The 22,698-nt window shown below is 45.8% G+C and overlaps 2 non-coding genes across 2 annotated transcripts; both read left to right on the top strand.

Annotated features, from left to right (window-relative positions):
• The first annotated feature begins 1,674 nt into the window (after window positions 1–1,674).
• trnal-cag (transfer RNA leucine (anticodon CAG)) lies at window positions 1,675–1,795 on the top strand. Its single transcript has 2 exons — window positions 1,675–1,712; window positions 1,750–1,795. It is a non-coding gene; the product is annotated as a tRNA-Leu (tRNA).
• A 4,243-nt stretch (window positions 1,796–6,038) lies between these two features.
• trnal-caa (transfer RNA leucine (anticodon CAA)) lies at window positions 6,039–6,158 on the top strand. The gene is made up of 2 exons: window positions 6,039–6,076; window positions 6,113–6,158. It is a non-coding gene; the product is annotated as a tRNA-Leu (tRNA).
• The last annotated feature ends 16,540 nt before the right edge of the window (window positions 6,159–22,698 follow it).

Raw genomic sequence — 22,698 nt, 5'->3', positions numbered from 1 at the left:
TTATGGCCAAGGGCGCAATAGCTGCAGAGGGCCTTGTTTCCCCTCACAAAGTTGGGAGATCCAGGTAATTTTCTGGGGAGCAGGACTCCAAATAGCACTTGTCACATGAATGTATTGTGAGAAAAGTAAAGGCCCGGGAATGAGAGACTGAAATGTCCTGTTTGGAACGAGTGTTAGATTTTGAATGGCTCACGTTCGAACGGCAGCTGTGCAGCTTGCGTTTTGTCAAGTTGAGCCAGCAGAATTGTAGGATGTTAGCCGCTATTTTGCAAAATGCGAGTTGTTGGGAGAAATATGTGCGTATGAATGTTGGTTGCATTGCAGGGATGATGAACTGAATGACTGGCACTGCCGGTTAATTCATGCAGGAAGAATGAATGGAGTGTGTTTGTTGTGTGTTTGCACAGGAGGAATGAGTGTGATGCTGCTCAGTAAGAGTGCAGAATTTGGAACACGTTTTTCTAGAGCTTTTGCGCACAGGTGTCAGGATGGCCGAGTGGTCTAAGGTGTCAGGATGGCCGAGTGGCCTAAGGCGCCAGACTTCAAGGACTGTTAATCTCTTTTCCTTACCAATGGTTGGTGAATTCTGGTCCCTTTCTAGGGGCGTGGGTTCGAATCCCACTTCTGACTTTAGCTTTTGATCCACACAATTGCAACCAGCGTCAAAAAGCCTGCTCAACTCATCTTCAATTTACAAGTGGCCACCACAAATACCTCAAAGATATTGCCGTTTGCCAACAAGCTAAAGGCAATGCTCACAGACCAACTTCTTTTCCTCAGAAAACTTACCACATCCTAACACTGTCCTTGGGGATAAGGTTTCAAATCACACTTCTCTTTTCAACCAATTCCCACACTAAAGATCAGGGAGTCAGAAATCTACCTTTTTACCCTACCGCGTTGATGCATTCCACATTGCTTTCTGCTGCTGTGGCTTTCAATCCCACTGCAAACAGTGGTGTTTCTCAGGAAAAGGGCACCAGAGTCAAAGAATGAGACTTCTTCCACACAAAGGCTGCTGAATTCTGCTCCGTTACTCAGGGAATTACTTCCAATGTTACTTCCCACATTAACATTTTGCCAGAAACAAAGGCACCACAGCCAAGCAATTCAGGCACCAGTGCGTAAAAGTTGCCAGAGTTGATGCCTTTTTTAGGCCGTGCCTTTCGGGTGGCAATGCTCCGAATAATGCTTATGGCCAAGGGCGCAATAGCTGCAGAGTGCCTTGTTTCCCCTCACAAAGTTGGGAGATCCAGGTAATTTTCTGGGGAGCAGGACTCCAAATAGCACTTGTCACATGAATGTATTGTGAGAAAAGCAAAGGCCCGGGAATGAGAGACTGAAATGTCCTGTTTGGAACGAGTGTTAGATTTTGAATGGCTCACGTTCGAACGGCAGCTGTGCAGCTTGCGTTTTGTCAAGTTGAGCCAGCAGAATTGTAGGATGTTAGCCGCTATTTTGCAAAATGCTAGTTGTTGGGAGAAATATGTGCGTATGAATGTTGGTTGCATTGCAGGGATGATGAACTGAATGACTGGCACTGCCGGTTAATTCATGCAGGAAGAATGAATGGAGTGTGTTTGTTGTGTGTTTGCACAGGAGGAATGAATGTGATGCTGCTCAGTAAGAGTGCAGAATTTGGAGCAAGTTTTTGTAGAGCTTTTGCGCACAGGTGTCAGGATGGCCGAGTGGTCTAAAGCACCAGACTCAGAGGATTGTTAATCCTTACACTTACCGATGGTTGGTGAATTCTGGTCCCTTTTTAGGGGCGTGGGTTCGAATCCCCCTTCTGATATTACCTTTTGATCCACACAATTACAACCAGCGTCAAAAAGCCTGCTCAACTCATCTTCAATTTACAAGTGGCCACCACAAATACCTCAACGGTATTGCCATTTGCCAACAAGCTAAAGGCAATGCTCCCAGACCAACTTCTTTTCCTCACAAAACTTGCCACATCCTAACACTGTCCTTGGGGATAAGATTTCAAATCACACTTCTCTTTTCAACCAATTCCTGTAATGATCAGTTACCTGTCATTCTGGAATGGTACACTAGGTGGTGCTGTATGTATATAAGAGTGGGCTCCCCACGATGCACTAGACTACCCACAAGGCAGCAGTCAAGATGGAGGCCTCTACAGAAACTGTACCTAGTCCACATGTGCTCAATAAAGTGTCTAGCAAAAGCTAGCTGTTCTTAATAAAAATGACTAGTTATTAATGAACATAACATGGTACCAGGATTGGTAATGTCTGCTGAATATTGTGCAACGTGACATGGAGAATTTGAAGCCACCAGGGCGTTTGAAACTCACAGGAAATGTCAACTAAACTTGGCAGGCTTTTAAACAACAATTCGAACTCTACATTGCTGCCATCGGGTACAGTATGAAGCCAGACGCAAGGAAAATAGTGTTGCTGCTCATGGTTGCAGGCCCACAGGTGATAGAGGTATTTAATACATTTGTATTTACTCCAGAGGAGAACAGAGAAAAATTAGACGATGTGCTAAAGAAGTTTGATACACATTGTTCTCCCAAAAAGAATGAAACCTATGAGAGGTACATCTTCCATTCTCGGACACAGCAGCAAAATGAGATGTTTGATAGCTTTTTGACTGATCTGAAACTGAAAGCACAGACATGTAATTTCTCTGAGCTGAAAGCATCCATGATTCGTGACCAGATTGTGTTTGGTATTCATGATAAAAAAAGTCAGGGAATGTCTGTTGAGAGAAACCGAAATAACATTGGAAATTGCTGTGAAAATATGCCAAGCTAGCGAGCTAGCTCAAAAGCATGCCAAGGCTTTCAGTGTAATCAATGATGATGCGATTGCAGTAAGTGCTGCTGTCGGTGCTGTGTCCTACAAGGGGAAGAAACATGGGCAGAACAGAAGTGAAAAGCAATCGGAGGAAGGAATTTTTAATTGTAAACACTGTGGTTACAAACACCAGTTAAAACAATGTCCAGCGTTTGGAAAAATGTGCACAAAATGTCATGGAACGAATCACTTTGCCAAACAATGCTTTTCAAAAGTAAAAACTAAGAAAGGGCAATGAGTTAATGTAATTGAGGACACTGATTTAAGTGAGACATGTTTTGTAGGAATAGTGTCATGTGACAATATCAAAAAGGATACAGAAAATGTGCAGCCCTCAGGAATTAACAATGCTGAACATAAAGTTAATGCAGTAAAAGAGGACAAATGGATGATCCCACTGCAAGTAAGTGGAGCATTAGTTACATTGAAACTAGACACTGGGGCAAAAGCAAACTTAATCAGTATGAGTGACATTAGCAATATGAAAGAAAAGCCCAAAATACAGAAAAAGTCAGTACTACTGAAGGACTATAATGGACAGAAAATAGATAGCTTAGGTGTATGCAGACTTAAAGTGACAGTCAAAGACAAAGTGCATCATCTCATGTTTTCTGTTGTGGCTGAAGGACTTGATTCACTACTGGGTGACAAAGCTTGTGAGGACTTTGAACTGATCTACACACCAGGCAAATACATAGTGTTAGCAGATGCACTATCCCGAGCATCCACAATGAGTCATGTGAGCTCTACTGAAGAAGACATGGATGTTCATGTGAGTATGGTCACTGCTGCGCTGCCCATGTAAGACACAAAATCAAAGCAAATAGCAGAAGAAACAGTAAAAGATACAGTATTACAAACAGTAATAGAGAACATTCATCATGGTTGGCCAAAAGGTTCCTGTCCAAAATATTTTCACATAAGGTCAGAATTTAGTGTCGCAAGTGGACTATTACTAAAACAGAACAGAATAGTAATTCCACAGGCTCTACATCAAGACATGCTCAAAAGGATTCATGAGGGACACCTCGGAATTGAAAAATGCAAAAGGAGAGCAAGAGACACTGTTTATTGGCCTGGCATAAATAAGGACATTGAGAACATGATAGGCAAATGTGAGACATGTCAGAAACACCAAAACAAACAAGCAAAGGAACCAATGATAGTAGCTGACATACCAACAGCACCATGGCAAAAGGTTGGTATGGACCTTTTTCATTTAAATGGTAAAGACTATCTAATAGTGATTGACTACTATTCTAACTATCCTGAGATGGCGCTGCTCTCAAGCACCACAGCAAGCAGTGTCATAATGCATGTGAAATCCATCTTCGCCAGACATGGAATTCCCAGGATTGCCGTTAGCGACAATGGTCCGTGCTTCAACTGTAAGGAGTGGCAACAGTTTGCAGCACATTATGACTTTCAACACATCACATCCAGTCCTTTGTATGCTCAGTCGAATGGTAAGGCAGAGAAAGGTGTTCAAGTTCTCAAGCAGCTACTGAAGAAAGCGACAGAAAGCAAGTCTGATCCTTATCTCGCCCTGCTGAGCTGCCGAGCCTCACCTTTAGACTCTGGTTCTTCACCTGCTGAACTCCTAATGGGTCGCATGTTGCGTACCACGCTACCCTGCTGTGCAAAAGAAAAGCAGAGTAAAGAACTGAGACAGAGACTTCAACTGTTAAAGCTGAAACAGAAATGATACTAGGGCAAGTCATCCAAAACTCTGAAACCATTGACAAGGGATGATGTTGTCAGGATTGAGGATCCAGATGCATGGAACAGGAAAGCTACAGTTCTTGAGGAAGTAGGACCAAGGTCATACACTGTTAGAACTGAGGAAGGACAGATTCTCAAGAGGAACCACCGTTCCCTCCTAAAAACACAAGAGACTATCGAAGAGCAAATCGATGACAATGCCGCAGCTGAATCTTGTCACTCACCACCAGAACAATCTAACACAAATACACATACAGGCTCTCATGAAAACACATCAGACTTACCTGTGCTGAGAAGATCCACACGTGAAGTAAAAAAGCCTGATAGACTTAATCTTTGAGTACAAAGAAAGCTACATTGAAAATGTACTGACTGTTGAAGATGTTTATGTTGTTATTGATTGATATTGATTGATACTGATTTTGTATAACCTCAAAGAAAGGGGGATGTAATGATCAGTAACCTGTCATTCTGGAATGGTACACTAGGTGGTGCTGTATGTATATAAGAGTGGGCTACCCACGATGCACTACGCTACCCACAATGCAGCAGTCAAGATGGAGGCCTCTACAGATACTGTACATGGTCCACATCTGCTCAATAAAGTGTCTAGCAAAAGCTATCAGTTCTTAATAAAAACGACTAGTTATTAATGAACATAACAATTCCCACACTAAAAATCAGGGAGTCAGAAATCTACCTTTTTACCCTACCGCGTTGATGCATTCCACATTGCTTTCTGCTGCTGTGGCTTTCAATCCCACTGCAGACAGTGGTGTTTCTCGGGAAAAGGGCGCCAGAGTCAAAGAATGAGACTTCTTCCACACAAAGGCTGCTGAATTCTGCTCCGTTACTCAGGGAATTACTTCCAATGCTACTTCCCACATTAACATTTTGCCAGAAACAAAGGCACCACAGCCAAGCAATTCAGTCACCAGTGTGTAAAAGTTGCCAGAGTTGATGCCTTTTTTAGGCAGTGCCTTTCGGGTGGCAATGCTCAGACTAATGCTTATGGCCAAGGGCGCAATAGCTGCAGAGTGCCTTGTTTCCCCTCACAAAGTTGGGAGATCCAGGTAATTTTCTGGGGAGCAGGGCTCCAAATAGCACTTGTCACATGAATGTATTGTGAGAAAAGTAAAGGCCCGAGAATGAGAGACTGAAATGTCCTGCTTGGAACGAGTGTTAGATTTTGAATGGCTCACGTTCGAACGGCAGCTGTGCTGCTTGCGTTTTGTCAAGTTGAGCCAGCAGAATTGTACGATGTTAGCCGCTAGTTTGCAAAATGCGAGTTGTTGGGAGAAATATGTGCGTATGAATGTTGGTTGCATTGCAGGGATGATGAACTTAATGACTGCCACTGCCGGTTAATTCATGCAGGAAGAATGAATGGAGTGTGTTTGTTGTGTGTTTGCACAGGAGGAATGAGTGTGATGCTGCTCAGTAAGAGTGCAGAATTTGGAGCACGTTTTTCTAGAGCTTTTGCACACAGGTGTCAGGATGGCCGAGTGGTCTAAGGTACCAGACTCAAGTGACTGTTAATCCTTACCTTACCGATGGTTGGTGAATTCTGGTCCCTTTCTAGGGGCGTGGGTTCGAATCCCACTTCTGACATTCCCTTTTCATCCACACAATTACAACCAGCGTCAAAAAGCCTGCTCAACTCATCTTCAATTTACAAGTGGCCACCACAAATACCTCAAAGGCATTACCGTTTGCCAACAAGCTAAAGGCAACGCTCACAGACCAACTTCTTTTCCTCAGAAAACTTACCACATCCTAACACTGTCCTTGGGGATAAGGTTTCAAATCACACTTCTCTTTTCAACCAATTCCCACACTAAAAATCAGGGAGTCAGAAATCTACCTTTTTACCCTACCGCGTTGATGCATTCCACATTGCTTTCTGCTGCTGTGGCTTTCAATCCCACTGCAAACAGTGGTGTTTCTCAGGAAAAGGGCACCAGAGTCAAAGAATGAGACTTCTTCCACACAAAGGCTGCTGAATTCTGCTCCGTTACTCAGGGAATTACTTCCAATGCTACTTCCCACATTAACATTTTGCCAGAAACAAAGGCACCACAGCCAAGCAATTCAGGCACCAGTGCGTAAAAGTTGCCAGAGTTGATGCCTTTTTTAGGCCGTGCCTTTCGGGTGGCAATGCTCAGACTAATGCTTATGGCCAAGGGCGCAATAGCTGCAGAGTGCCTTGTTTCCCCTCACAAAGTTGGGAGATCCAGGCAATTTTCTGGGGAGCAGGACTCCAAATAGCACTTGTCACATGAATGTATTGTGAGAAAAGCAAAGGCCCGAGAATGAGAGACTGAAATGTCCTGCTTGGAACGAGTGTTAAATTTTGAATGGCTCGTGTTCGAACGGCAGCTGTGCTGCTTGCTTTTTGTCAAGTTGAGCCAGCAGAATTGTAGGATGTTAGCCGCTAGTTTGCAAAATGCGAGTTGTTGGGAGAAATATGTGCGTATGAATGTTGGTTGCATTGCAGGGATGATGAACTGAATGACTGGCACTGCCGGTTAATTCATGCAGGAAGAATGAATGGAGTGTGTTTGTTGTGTGTTTGCACAGGAGGAATGAGTGTGATGCTGCTCAGTAAGAGTGCAGAAATTGGAGCACATTTTTCTACAGTTTTTGTGCACAGTTGTCAGGATGGCCGAGGGGTCTAAGGCGCCAGACTCAATGACTGTTAATCCTTACCTTACCAAAGGTTGCTAATTTCTGGTTCCTTTCTAGAGGCGTGGGTTTGAATCCCACTTCTGACATTACCTTTTCATCCACACAATTACAACCAGCGTCAAAAAGCCTGCTCAGCTCATCTTCAATTTACAAGTGGCCACCACAAATACCTCAAAGGTATTGCCGTATGGCAATGCTCACAGACCAACTTCTTTTCCTCACAAAACTTGCCACATCCTAACACTGTCCTTGGGGATAAGGTTTCCAATTCCCACAGTAAAAATCTGGGAGTCAGAAATCTACCTTTTTACCCTACCGCGTTGATGCATTCCACATTGCTTTCTGCTGCTGTGGCTTTCAATCCCACTGCAGACAGCGGTGTTTCTCAGGAAAAGGGCACCAGAGTCTAACAATGAGACTTCTTCCACACAAAGGCTGCTGAATTCTGCTTCGCTACTCAGGGAATTACTTCCAATGCTTCTTCCCACTTTAACATTTTGCCAGGAGCAAAGGTAAAATAATGGGACTCAAGGCAGATAAATCCCCTGGACCTGATGGCTTACATCCTAGGGTCTTGCGGGAAGTGGCGGTTGGGATTGTGGATGCATTGGTAATAATTTTCCAAAAGTCCCTGGACTCAGCAAAGGTCCCGGCAGATTGGAAAATGTTGTGTATGTAACCTGTTCCACCTTAAGAGAGCTTAAGCCTGTTCCACCTTAAGAGATGTACTACTTTCTCAGGCTGCTGTAGACGTAATACCGGGGGTGAACACACCGGTATATAAGCACTGTGCAGTAATCTTGTATTCAGTATAGTCCCTACCTCCAACCAGTAAAGACCTGTTTGAGTTATACGTTTAAGTCTTTGTGTTAATTGTTCAATACAATACACATACTTAACACTGGCGACGAGTCAGGTTCTTACCCTGCGGCAGTTATTCCACGGCGGCTGAAGAGAGGTTTCAAACCACACCACCCCACTGAAGTGAGGGGCGCAGCCGGGCCATCGATCGCAACCACCGATAAGGGCCGCACTCGGGCTGAAAGGGCAGCGGCTGCAGAAATTGAAGGCGCGAGAGCCGCGGTGCACAGCACGGGCCATCGATCGCGATCGGGAGATAAGGGCTTTGGAGTGCGAGGCGCAGCCGGGCCATCGATCGCAAGCACTGATAAGGGCCGGGCCGCTTTCAAGTGCGAGGCGCAGCCGGGCCATCGATCGCATCCGCTGATAAGGGACGCACTCGGGCGATCGCGGCGAAGATAAGGGCCGCACTCGGGGGCTGAAGGGAGACGGCGTCGGGGGACGGGTGAAGACCGCCAAGCGCGGGAAAACCGCCATTTTGTGGGCGGAGGACGACGGCAAGAGCGGGAAGCCGCCATCTTTGATAACAAGTAAAGAAAATAAAATCTGAGAAATTGCAAATCTACAATGCCTAAACACGGGAATATTAGCACCTTTGATAGTGACCTCGAAGATTGGGCCATATATGTTGAAAGAGTAAAAAATTATTGTAAGGCCAATAAAATTCGTGACCAAGATAAAGCTCTAACATTATTAAATTTAATGGGTGCGAAGACATACGGGCAATTGAAACACCTGTTATCACCAGATGAACCGGCGGATAAGACGTTCGATGAGATTGTTACTGTCCTGAAAGATCATCTAAACCCCACGCCGCTGATGCTAGCGGAACGATTTAAATTTTATGACAGAAGGCAGCTACAGCATGAAAGCAATGCTGAATATTTGCTGGAATTGCGTAAATTAGCGAAATATTGCCAGTTTGGAACGGGACTGACAGATGCACTACGAGACAAATTTGTGTGTGGTTTATTTAAACAGGATACACAAAAGCGACTGCTCGAGGAGAATGAGCTGATGCTTGAGAAGGCGGTCACTATGGCAGCAGCACACGAAGCCGCAGCGAGAGGCACGGCAGTAATGCAGCTACGGCCACCGGAGCTCAGTGCACACAAATTGGGTGTGAGTTCTGGCAAATGTTATCGTTGTGGAAAGACAACGCATGATCAGAACCAGTGTTGGTTTAAAAACCAAGAATGTAGAACTTGTGGTAGGCTTGGACACATAGCTAGAGTATGCAGGTCAGGGAAGAAGACCAGCAACAAGAAGTCAACGCAAAGAAAATATGCAAAAGTACACAAGGTGGCCGAACAGGAGTCCGATTCAGACGCTAGCAGTAATGAACTGGCTGGCTTAAGCAGTATTGAACTGGCTAGCTTAAGGGTACTCAACGTTGGTAAGGGTGCAGACCTCCAGACAATTTGGGTTACTCTTCAGATAGAAGGAGTCCAAGTAAAAATGGAATTGGACACTGGATCGGCATTGTTGGTCATGAATAAGAAAGATTACAGAAGGTTATTCCAACATATTCCCCTACAGGATACGGAGATTATATTGACAACCTACACGGGGCAGAGAGTGTACCCCATCGGGACAATAAAGGTTGCAGTGGCCAACAAGGGCGAAGGAAGTCAAATAATGGACTTATATGTGCTACCGGAGGGAAGTCCACCACTACTAGGCCGGGAGTGGTTTAGAAACATAAATATGGACTGGCATTCGCTAAAAGCCATAAAGAGTGAGAACTCGGTGCAGATAATCAGCCCAGACTCTAGAACTGATGATGGTAAGACCAACCCATGTGCAAAAGACAAAGTTTCAGCACAGAATTCCACTGAGCAACAACAACATAGTTTAACAGAGAATTCTGAGTCTGTCAAGTCTACTGATATGCACATTTTTGAGGGACACTGGGCTCGAACTCAACTCCATTTCAAACTACAACAGCAATTAGAACAAATGATTCGCCGTTTTGAGCAAGAGATGAATGAAATAAAAAAGTTCTTTGTTACAGAGTGGGAAAATCTGGAAAGTCAACAGAAGCAACTGATGGAGAAAATGGAGCAGGAGCACACCAACCATCTGCGCGAGGAGGCCGAACGAATCAAAGCTGATTCAGGTTCTGAAGGTGCGTGCCATAATCTGGTGTCAGAAGAGTTAACGGTCAGCCAACTCCTTCATATGCTGAGGGACAAGACTCTGAAATGGGAAAAACTTGAACACGAGCTGCGATCTTCAAAGGAAAAGGGTTCGGAGCTCTCAAAAGTCATTGAGATGGCTGATGTGACGACACAGACTGAAACGACTGCAACAGAGCAGCCATTGGATGCCAAAAGTACGCTGACTCACGTCAATGTAGAACAACAGACCGCTGAAACAGCTGCTCCGGTAGAGGGATTGCATAGTCCAATCAATCAATCTCCAAAGGAAGTTGAAGTATTAAAATCACAAATGAGGTCACTAGTAAACGACTTGCTGAAAGCCCAGAAAAAGCTGGATGCAGAGGTACACATGAAGAAGTCTCTTCAGGAAAGATGTCTGGATTTGGAACAAGAGCTGGCTAACGTCCAGCTGGGTATGGAGGAAATAGACGACCCTCTCACTGGTCTAGCTCAGGACGACACCGAATATTACCATGACCTGGTGGACGACACCGAATATTACGATGTCCTGTCCTGCCCAGCTTGTAACTTCGACTCCCAAAGTGCAGAAATCATGGAGGAGCACCAAAAGTCTACGGAACATCGGGAGAAGCTGGCTCTACGACGGAAACAGGAGGAAGAGAAGGAGGAACTGCGCATGCAGCTGGCAGCTGTGGCAGCTGACAATGGAGCCCAGAGAGTCTCCAAGAAGCAGAAAAGGAAAAGTAAAAACAGAAGATGACCCATCTGAACCATTATCACCTCTACCAGATCACACACGTGGTCCCTCCGAACGGAGCCAAATCAGTTCGGAAGTTCAAGCTGTTAAATCCATGAAAGGACTATTGAATGAGTAACGTGAACCGACTACACCACAGAGATTGAATCTGTGAACTGTTTTCCGCAGAGACTGAATCTGTGATATGTTACGTTAAACATGAAGTTATATATGTATATATGTTATTACGTTATGTTAAATGGGGGGGATGACTATAAAGCTAAGAAGGGAGGAGTGTTGTGTATGTAACCTGTTCCACCTTAAGAGAGCTTAAGCCTGTTCCACCTTAAGAGATGTACTACTTTCTCAGGCTGCTGTAGACGTAATACCGGGGGTGAACACACCGGTATATAAGCACTGTGCAGTAATCTTGTATTCAGTATAGTCCCTACCTCCAACCAGTAAAGACCTGTTTGAGTTATACGTTTAAGTCTTTGTGTTAATTGTTCAATACAATACACATACTTAACAGAAAACTGCTAATGTAACACCCTTATTTAAAAAGGGTAGTAGGCAGAAGGCTGGAAACTATAGACCTGTTAGCCTAACATCTGTGGTTGGTAAAATTTTAGAGTCCATTATTAAGGAGACAGTAATGGGACATTTGGATAAACATAATTTAATAGGACAAAGTCAGCATGGTTTTATGAAGGGGAAGACATGTTTGACAAATTTGCTTGAGTTCTTTGAGGAAGTAACATACAGGGTGAATAAAGGGGAACCAGTGGATGTAGTGTATTTAGACTTCCAAAAGGCATTTGACAAGGTGCCACACAAAAGATTATTGCTCAAGATAAAAAATCATGGGATTGGGGGTAATATTCTGGCATGGGTGGAGGATTGGCTATCTAACAGAAAGCAGAGAGTTGGGATAAATGGTTCGTTCTCAGACTGGCAATCAGTAACTAGTGGTGTTTCGCAGGGGTCAGTGCTGGGTCCCCAACTCTTTACAATCTATATTAATGATTTGGAGGAGGGGACCGAGTGTAACATATCAAAGTTTGCAGATGATACAAAGATGGGAAGGGAAGTAGTGAGTGAGGAGGACATAAAAAACCTGCAAAGGGACATAGACAGGCTAACTAAGTGGGCAGAGATTTGGCAGATGGGATACAATACTGGAAAGTGTGAGGTTATGCACTTTGGCAGGAAAAATCATAGAGCAAGTTATTATCTTAATGGCAAGAAACTGGAAAGTACTGTAGTACAAAGGAATCTGGGTGTCCTGGTGCACGAAACTCAAAAAGTTAGTATGCAGGTGCAGCAAGTAATCAAGAAGGCCAATGGAATGTTGGCTTTTATTGCTAGGGGGATAGAATATAAAAACAGGGAGGTATTGTTGCAGTTGTACAAGGTATTGGTGAGACCGCACCTGGAATACTGCATACACTTTTGGTGTCCATACTTAAGAAAAGACATACTTGCTCTCGAGTCAGTACAAAGAAGGTTCACTCGGTTAATCCTGGGGATGAGGGGGTGGACATATGAGGAGAGGTTGAGTAGATTGGGACTCTACACATTGGAGTTCAGAAGAATGAGAGGCGATCTTATTGAAACATATAAGATTGTGAAGGGGCTTGATCAGGTGGATGTGGTGAGGATGTTCCCAATGATGGGTGAAACTAGAACTAGGGGGCATAATCTTAGAATAAGGGGCTGCTCTTTCAAAACTGAGATGAGGAGAAACTTCTTCACTCAGAGGGTAGTAGGTCTGTGGAATTTGCTGCCCCAGAAAGCTGTGGAAGCTACATCATTAAATAAATTTAAAACAGAAATAGACAGTTTCTTAGAAGTAAAGAGAATTAGGGGTTACGGGGAGCGGGCAGGAAATTGGACATGAGTCTATGTTCAGAACGGTCATGGCCCTGTGGGTAACGGAGCTATTCTAATTATGTGTTAGATTTCAGGAGATGGTTCTATTCCTGTTCCTGGCTGGGGTGGAGATCACCTTTTACAGAAGGTAAGTACTGTAGAAAATATAGGGACAGTGATCTCCTGGACAAGTTTCGATCGCCTAGATGGGTCGGAGAGGAATTTCCCAGATTTTTTTCTCCCAAATTGGCCATTGGGTTTTTATCTGGTTTTTCGCCTCTCCCAGGAGATCACATGGGTTCGGGAGGGATGTAGAGTGATAGTAGATTTGAGGTTAGGATCAGATCAGCCATGATTTTATTGAATGGTGGAGCAGGCTCGAGGGGCCGATTGGCCTACTCCTGCTCCTATTTCTTATGTTCTTATGTTCTAGCCAAGCAACTCAGTCATCAGCACGTAAAAGTTGCCAGAGTTGATGCCTTTTTTAGGCCGTGCCTTTCGGGTGGCAATGCTCAGACTAATGCTTATGGCCAAGGGCGCAATAGCTGCAGAGTGCCTTGTTTCCACTCACAAAGTTGGGAGATCCAGGTAATTTTCTGGGGAGCAGGGCTCCAAATAGCATTTGTCACATGAATGTATTGTGAGAAAAGCAAAGGCCCGAGAATGAGAGACTGAAATGTCCTGCTTGGAACGAGTGTTAGATTTTGAATGGCTCACGTTCGAACGGCAGCTGTGCTGCTTGCGTTTTGACAAGTTGAGCCAGCAGAATTGTAGAATGTTAGCTGCTAGTTTGCAAAATGCGAGTTGTTGGGAGAAATATGTGCGTATGAATGTTGGTTGCATTGCAGGGATGATGAACTTAACGACTGGCACTGCCAGTTAATTCATGCAGGAAGAATGAATGGAGTGTGTTTGTTGTGTGTTTGCACAGGAGGAATGAGTGTGATGCTGCTCAGCAAGAGTGCAGAATTTGGAGCACGTTTTTCTAGTTTTTGTGCACAGTTGTCAGAATGGCCGTGTGGCCATTGTGTTTTGTCAAGTTGAGCCAGCAGAATTGTAGGATGTTAGCCGCTAGTTTGCAAAATGCAAATTGTTGGGAGAAATATGTGTGTATTGTACGATTCGCAAAATTCTGCAGATCCCCCAAACCAAGATTACCCCAACAGAAGAGATTTTTGGACTGTTTAAAAAAAAACATTTAAAGAATATTGGGCCTAAAAGGGGCTTATAGTCAAAACCCCAGGACTTTGGTTTTTATTTTAAAAGCATGTTCGAGCCTGTGGAAGAAAAATGGGGCTGCAACAAAGGGATTGGGATGGGCCTCTGTAAATGGACTGTTTTGGGTGTTGGCATAAGCCAAACTGTCTAGGAACATTCTGGACAGTCTCAGCCGTTTTACATAATGATAAAAGACCAGTGGAAGAGCCATTCGTGCCAAAAACTACAGAGCCATCCAAAGTCTGCATAATGCAGAACACGCCACTGACCAACAAAAGGGACCCTGACCCCAGCAGGAAAAGACAAATCTTACTAATCAAACCAGAGATTAAACAGTCATTTAAAGCCAATTTAGGTTTCTATGGACCATCCCGAAACTAATTCACACCAACTTAAACCAATTAAGATAGATGGGACCAGCTTGAAACCCGCTAAAGAATTCAAAAACTATTAATTTTAATGAGCCTGCCAAAAATGACAATGGGCCAGAGAAGAATTGGCGGGCAGATAAGCAAGGCCTCAAACGGTATAACTGGGGCCTGCTTTTTCAGTTGGTGAGTGAGCCGGTTCATTCGGTCAAGAAGTTGGGTTCAGTACAGTCCGGAAGAAGGGAGCAGTTCGGTTTCCGCCTGTTCGACACAGCATGGCTCGTGTAGAAGAGAAGAAGACTTCAAAATCCACGTCAAGTCACAAAAGTATCAGGAGTCCAAGCCAGGAGAAGACATCATCGAACGCCTCGCGGCAACCAAAGGCCCCAAGAAACAAACAACCGAAAATATTACCAGCAACTGGGTAATATTGGGCCACCGGGACCGACAAGAAACCAACCTGGAAGAAACCGAAGATTTACAAGTTTGTTTCCACTCTACAAACTATTCAGACTTACCCCTGGGTAAAATTTGATGGAAAGACTCTAAACCCTATTTCTGACCAAAAGAAATTGAGTACTTACCTGATAGATCCAATACGCACCCGACCGCATCAGCGGACAAATGGAGACTGAAACAGCAACACAGGTGAAGTCTTCTACCGCGTCCAGGGTACGGCAGGCCCCAACTGCCACATCTAGAGAACCCCAAAATTGCGAACCTCTACAACTGTCAAAAGAAGTTGTTTGGTGAGCATTATCCCTGGTTCTCTGGAGTCCAACTTAGTTAGTGTACTGGGATTGGGAGGGGTGAAGTATTATGCCTATTGTTATTCTCCCTCATATATGCCGAAGTGTTCCCCCTTTTAGAGTGATAAGATTGTTGTGTTGTGTATGTTTTCTTGTCTCAAATAAAATCAAAGTTCTTTCACCAACTCAGTTGTCTGCTGCAATTTCATTACAGCCCCCAAATAAGTCCAGGTCTAGAACCAAGGGAGTGGGAACGATTTGAACCGCTCATAAGTCAGAGGCGAAGCTGACCACACACACCACCCCTACAGAAAATGGCGACCGCGGCAGGACCTTGGCAAAAGTGATGTAATGCAGTAGACCCTGTGTTTGATGAAAGAATGAAGATGGAAGAGAGGATTTCCTCTTATGTGTTTGAGAAGGTGAATATCACCAAGAAATGGGTGACCAGTTTGTTGCACGCTGAGCGTCCCATGGACACTGCAGCCAAATGGACTGAGAGCAAGGATCATAAAAAGTCAGTGGAAAAGGCCACCTGGTTGGTCTGCACCCTGCAACAGATCCAGCTTTTAGATCAGCACATTAAGATGTTAACAGAAGAGCTGTGGGAGGCAGCCAAACTGTCTCAAGCAAGAGCTATAGCAGGGGAGGAATTACTGCAGGAATTACAGGCCCAAAGTCAGGAGAAGTTACAGATAGCGGAGAAACATAAGAACAAACAGGAATACATTCGGTGTCAGGTCACCGAAGCCAAAAGTAATGAACTAGTGTTACGAGAAGAGAACGCCCGCCTTACCAGGCAAATAAAAGAACAGGAAGAGAGGTTAAGAGATGTACAGGCAGCTTATAAGGTAGCAAGCACTAGGGGTTTTGAAGCGGGAGATCACGGCCCCTGCCAAAAGCAGATCGACAGTTTAAACCTTGCTCTGTCCAGGGCAAAGGGCATGGTATGCCTAGTGAGCCCGGGTGCGGCCCGGGTTGGCCTGGAAGTAGAAAGGGAAACTGTTCAGACATCACCTGTGGCGCCGGGGAATGACTCGGTTGGGCAGCAGGAAGGACAGGGAATCTGTAAGGAAGGCAGGGAAGAGAGCACACCACCACCACCTGTGGCGCCGGGTTTTAACTCAGTTTGGCAGCAGGGAGAAGTGGGCAAGCCAATGCAGGAAAGGTCAGAGCCGGGGCCAATGTGCCCGGCTCGGCAGCAAAAGTTTGGCCCGCCCGGCGGTGGTAGGGGTCAAGGACCCCTTGAAAGCCAATTCGTGGCTCTCCATGGTACCCAACACCTTAGGGCTATGATAACCCACCTGAATAAACTCACCCAAAAGGGAGACCCTTCGGTCCACTTCATGGAAGTGGAACAGGCAGCAGGCATCAACGAGTGCGATGACTCTGAGATGGCCAAAATGCTCTTGTTCTCTCTGGATGGCAAGCTGTACCAGTCCCTCTCTGCTGAGAGCAAGAAGGGACAGGGCAGGTACGCTGCCATCTGGGATCAAGTTCTGGAGGCGATGGGGATGAATGATGGTAGTCCTTTCTCCCGGGTGGAGAAGACTACACAGTTAGCAGGGGAGACCCCACAGGCTTTCGCAGACAGGTTGTGGCCTGTGTACAGGAATGCCTGTAATGGGATTCTCAACCGGGCTCACCTGAACCAGAACGAGCTGGCCCACTGGCTCCAAAGCCTGGTGGCAAACAGCTTGTCACAGATCAGAGCTGAAAGGATTCACAAATTTCATGTCTCCCCCGAAGATTTACTTTTGGCTTATTGAAGAAACCCTGGCTGGACTGAGTTTAAAATCCAGGGCTCAACAAGATGGCTGCGGTCAACCTCATGGCCAAGGCCTGTAAGTTTCAGTTTGGGCTGACAAAGAAGGAACTTTCCAGAAATTAGAAGGCAGACAAACCTTCTGCATTTATGCATGAGAAGCAAACAGTGGCATTCGGGCCTCTGATTAAAACCCATCAAGGCCGTTTGCACAGATAATCAACGGGTAATAGCTGCATTCAGACCTTCGTTAGCTGACTTCAACACTGTTAGGAAACGATCAACGGGGCATTAAAACTGGAATGGCCCCATCACAAGACCAGTTACACAAAGGAAAACACTTATGGGACGTTTAAAAAACCGATTAACCGGCCATCCAGGTCGATGGGCCCAGAACGGTTTCCTTTGTATAGACTTCAACACGTCCAGGTCAGACAAAGAAACTGTTGTGTATGTAATATGTGTGCTACTTTGAACCTATGGACAGGACTGCACTACTTGTTGGGCGTAGTGATACGCAGTACCACTCCTGGCCATAGGGGTATAAATAGTACTGTGGGTACTGATCTCCCCTCAGTTCCCGCCTGTGGGCATGAAGTAAAGACCTACGTATAGTCCCTACCTCCAACCAGTAAAGACCTGTTTTATTGTTACTGATTAAGTCTGAGTATTAATTACTTGAACAACTCACAGATTTAACACTGGCGACGAGTCTGATTCGGACCCTGCGGCAGTCACTCCACGGCAGCTTCGTCCACAGCCAGGACGTTGCAGAGAGGTTTCCACCCTCTCCACCCCACTGGAAGACATCCTGACCTCGGAGCCTCCATCGGCGACCGTCAGCTTCTTCTCCAGCTTGGTGGTGGGTAAGCCGTTGTCTGAGCCGGGCAGCGACGCGACAGGCAGTTGGCCGCACGAACGGGGCTGGGGGAGCTGGAGGAATAGGGCGCGAGAGCCGCTTCGAGCGGGAGGCGTTTCAACGGAGCGATCGCATCTCCTGATAAGAGCCGAGAGCCGCTTCGCGATCCAGCGATCGCATCCGCTGATAAGGGCCGCACTCGGGCGATCGCGGCGAAGATAAGGGCCGCACTCGGGGGCTGAAGGGAGACGGCGTCGGGGGACGGGTGAAGACCGCCAAGCGCGGGAAAACCGCCATTTTGTGGGCGGAGGACGACGGCAAGAGCGGGAAGCCGCCATCATTGATAGCAGTAAAAAAAAAAAAAAAATCTGAGAAATTGCAAATCTACAATACCTAAACACGGGAATATTAGCACCTTTGATAGTGACCTCGAAGATTGGGCCATATATGTTGAAAGAGTAAAAAATTATTGTAAGGCCAATAAAATTCGTGACCAAGATAAAGCTCTAACATTATTAAATTTAATGGGTGCGAAGACATACGGGCAATTGAAACACCTGTTATCACCAGATGAACCGGCGGATAAGACGTTCGATGAGATTGTTACTGTCCTGAAAGATCATCTAAACCCCACGCCGCTGATGCTAGCGGAACGATTTAAATTTTACGACAGAAGGCAGCTACAGCATGAAAGCAATGCTGATTATTTGCTGGAATTGCGTAAATTAGCGAAATATTGCCAGTTTGGAACGGGACTGACAGAGGCACTTCGAGACAAATTTGTGTGTGGTTTATTTAAACAGGATACACAAAAGCGACTGCTCGAGGAGAATGAGCTGATGCTTGAGAAGGCGGTCACTATGGCAGCAGCACACGAAGCCGCAGCGAGAGGCACGGCAGTAATGCAGCTACGGTCACCGGAGCTCAGTGCACACAAATTGGGTGTGAGTTCTGGCAAATGTTATCGTTGTGGAAAGACAACGCATGATCAGAACCAGTGTTGGTTTAAAAACCAAGAATGTAGAACTTGTGGTAGGCTTGGACATATAGCTAGAGTATGCAGGTCAGCGAAGAAGACCAGCAACAAGAAGTCACCGCAAGGAAAATACGCAAAGGGACACAAGGTGACCGAACAGGAGTCCGATTCAGACGCTAGCAGTAATGAACTGGCTAGCTTAAGAGTACTCAACGCTGGTAAGGGTGCAGACCTCCAGACAATTTGGGTCACTCTTCAGATAGAAGGAGTCCAAGTAAAACTGGAATTGGACACTGGATCGGCATTGACGGTCATAAATAAGAAAGATTACGGAAAGTTATTCCAACATATTCCCCTACAGGATACGGGGATTATATTGGAAACATACACGGGGCAAAGAGTGTACCCCATCGGGAAAATAGAGGTTGCAGTGGTCCACAAGGGCGAAGACAGTCAAATAATGGACTTATATGTGATATCTGAAGGAGGTCCTCCACTACTAGGACGGGAGTGGATTAGGAAAATGAATATGGACTGGCATTTCCTACAAACAATAACGAGTGAGAACTCGGTGAAGATAGTCGGCCCAGACTCTGGAACGGATGATGGTAAGCCCAACTCAGGTGCAAAAGACAAAGTTTCAGCACAGAATTCCACTGAGCAACAACAACATAGTTTAACTGCGGATTCTGAGTCTGGCAAGTCTACTGATGTGCCCATTTCTGAGGGACACCGGGCTCAAACTCAACTCCATTTCAAACTACAACAGCAATTAGAACAAATGCTTCGCCGTTGTGAGCAAGAGTTGAATGCAACGAAAGAGTTCTTTGATATAGAGTTGGAGAATCTGGAAAGACAACAGAAGCAGCTGATGGAGAAAATGGAACAGGAGCACACAAAACGTCTGATGTCAGAGGAGTTAACGGTCAGCCAACTCCTGCATATGCTGAAGGACAGGACTCTGAAATGGGAAAAACTTGAACACGAACTTCAATATTCAAACGAAAGGGGTTCGGAGCTCTCAAAGGTTATTGGAAGAGCTGAGGTGGCAACACAGACTGAGATGACTGCAACAGAGCAGCCCTTGGATGCCAAAAGTACGCTGACTCACGTCAACGTAGAACAACAGACCGCTGAAACAGCTGCTCCGGTAGAGGGATTGCATAGTCCGATCAATCAATCTCCAAAGGAAGTTGAAGTATTAAAATCACAAATGAGGTCACTAGTAAACGACTTGCTGAAAGCCCAGAAAAAGCTGGATGAAGAGGTACGCATGAAGAAGTCTCTTCAGGAAAGATGTCTGGACTTGGAACAAAAGCTGGCTAACGCCCAGCTGGGTATGGAGGAAATAGAAGACCCTCTCGCTGGCCTAGATCAGGACGACACCGAATATTACTATGTCCTGTCCTGCCCAACTTGTAACTTCGACTCCCACCATACAGAAATCATGGAGGAGCACCGAAAGTCTACGGAACATCGGGAGAAGCTGGCTCTACTACGGAAAAAGGAGGGAGAGAAGGAGGAACTGCGCATGCAGCTGGCAGCTGACAGTGGAGCCCAGAGAGTCTCCAAGAAGCAGAAAAGGAAAAGTCGAAACAGAAGATGACCCATCTGAACCATTATTACCTCTACCAGATCACACACGTGGTCCCTCCGAACGGAGCCAATTCAGTTCGGAAGTTCAAACTGTTAAATCCATGGAAGGACTATTGAATGAGTCACTCCAGCAACGTGAACCGACTCCACCACAGAGATTGAATCTGTGATCTGTTTTGACATGAAGTTATCTATGTATCTATGTTATTCTGTTATGTAAACCTGAAGTTATATATGTATATATGTTATTACGTTATGTTAAATGGGGAGATGACTGTAAAGCTAGGAAGGGAGGAATGTTGTGTATGTAATATGTGTGCTACTTTGAACCTATGGACAGGACTGCACTACTTGTTGGGCGTAGTGATACGCAGTACCACTCCTGGCCATAGGGGTATAAATAGTACTGTGGGTACTGATCTCCCCTCAGTTCCCGCCTGTGGGCATGAAGTAAAGACCTACGTATAGTCCCTACCTCCAACCAGTAAAGACCTGTTTTATTGTTACTGATTAAGTCTGAGTATTAATTACTTGAACAACTCACAGATTTAACAGAAACAAGCTGATCTGGCGAGTGATAAGGGCTCCCAGAAAGGGGTATAAGTAGTCCCTCGGGAAGCCATCTTTCTCTCTCTCTCTCTCGCCTGGACTCCGGTGCCCTGCCTTACCATCAAGAAGATCGACGACGAAGAGCCCGTCCAAGGGAAGCAGGATACCCGCAGTTACATTTTGAATCACTGGGGTATCTCTGCTCCGGGCGGTGAAAACCCTAAAGACATTGGCAGGCAACAGGGCATGGAGCAGGCATTCTAACATCCAAGACTGGTGAGCATAAACTTTCTGGCCCATTGCAAGACAACTTAGATAGGTGTAAAGGGTGGGAGTTAAGGGGATTGCTAAAATTGTCATTTTAGTCATTTTCCCTCGATGTGTCCGTTTCTCCTCCCCTGCTAAGTGTAATTGTGTTACATACATAGTGATTTCCTCTGTATAGTGTTTAATTTTCTCTATTTTTAATAAACATTGGTTTTCTTTGCACCAAACTACTGGTCTCGTTTTGTTTATATCGCTGCTCGTAATAAGTCCGGTGGTCAGAACCAGAGGGGAAGCGATTTGAACTGCATGGGGCTGGAGCAGCTCAGATACACCTGACTGGCCAGACACAAACCCCAAACCAAAACCCCCTACAGAGCTAAGAATGAGCTTTGGTTTGACCCGGAAGGCCCCCGGGTCACCGAGGAGACAGTGGTCAGACAACTGGCCCTGGGTTACCGCAACGGTAGAGGGATAGAAGAGCACCCACCAAAAGGAGAAGTATATGACCACCAAAAGGAGAAGTATATGAAATAAAGCCTAGCCAGAGTAAGAAAGAATGGCACCAGGATGGGGGTAACCCTTCCGATACGAAGCGTAATTGCTCCGGGTGCGGGAAGAATGGGCATTGGAGAAGGGACTGTAGAAATCCATGGTAGGATAACATAGGAAAGAACTCCGCAGCTCCTGCCCCAAAAACAGAGACACCGATCTCTCCCCCCATGCTTGATTCAATAGCAGCTGTGATCCGAGTTTTATTAACTGGCCCAGGGAAGGTAGCCACCGCCACTGGTGCTTTAAGCCCATCTGCTCCATACAAACCAGACCAATGACTAGAACCAGCACAGCCTGTCGACTTGTGTCCCCTTGAATACGATGAGGGGGGCAGGCCGTGTGTTAAGATGGGGGTGGAGATGGTGCACGGGAGATATTTGGTGGACACTGGAGTTTCCAGCACGGTGGTCCATTCGGAAGACCCGACCAATTCACCCAGGTCTAACAAGGTCCCATTTAGCCTAATGGGATTCACAGGGAACGAGCAGGCTGGGGAAATGTCCAAACCTTTGGCCATAGATTTAGGATCACTCCATACCACGTGGGAGGGTAACCAAAAGACCGACGAGGTGGCCAAGCAGGGGGCCAGGGAAGGAGAGTTGTGGGATTCCTGTAGAGCAGGTCCGGTAGCCGCAATCCGGGACAAGGGAGGCAGACAGCGGGTAGCTTTGGCCCCGGACATAAAGCAGGTCCAAGCCCAGGGTTCTGTCCTTAAGGCCGTCCTGGTAAAGAGAGAGAATGGAGAGTCCATAGAAGGCCCGTTCGGGGCAGCGGACGAGACTTTAAAACAGGTTCACTGGCAGGCTGCTAGTTACATTAACCAGTGTAAACTGTTTAAACCCGAGAAAGGGGAACGGCCAGCAAGGGTGAACCGCCCTAAAGATAGAGATCCTCAGCCAGCAACTGTGGCAGACTCACAGAATCAATGTAAACTGTTTAAACCCGAGAAAGGGGAACGGCCAGCAGGGGTGA

Source organism: Somniosus microcephalus, chromosome 19, assembly GCF_052327205.1.
Source record: "Somniosus microcephalus isolate GS21.2 chromosome 19, FLI_Smic_1.0, whole genome shotgun sequence".
NCBI lineage: Eukaryota > Metazoa > Chordata > Chondrichthyes > Squaliformes > Somniosidae > Somniosus > Somniosus microcephalus.
The sequence above is the reverse complement of the archived record's forward strand: the minus strand, read 5'-3'. Positions and strand labels throughout refer to the sequence as shown.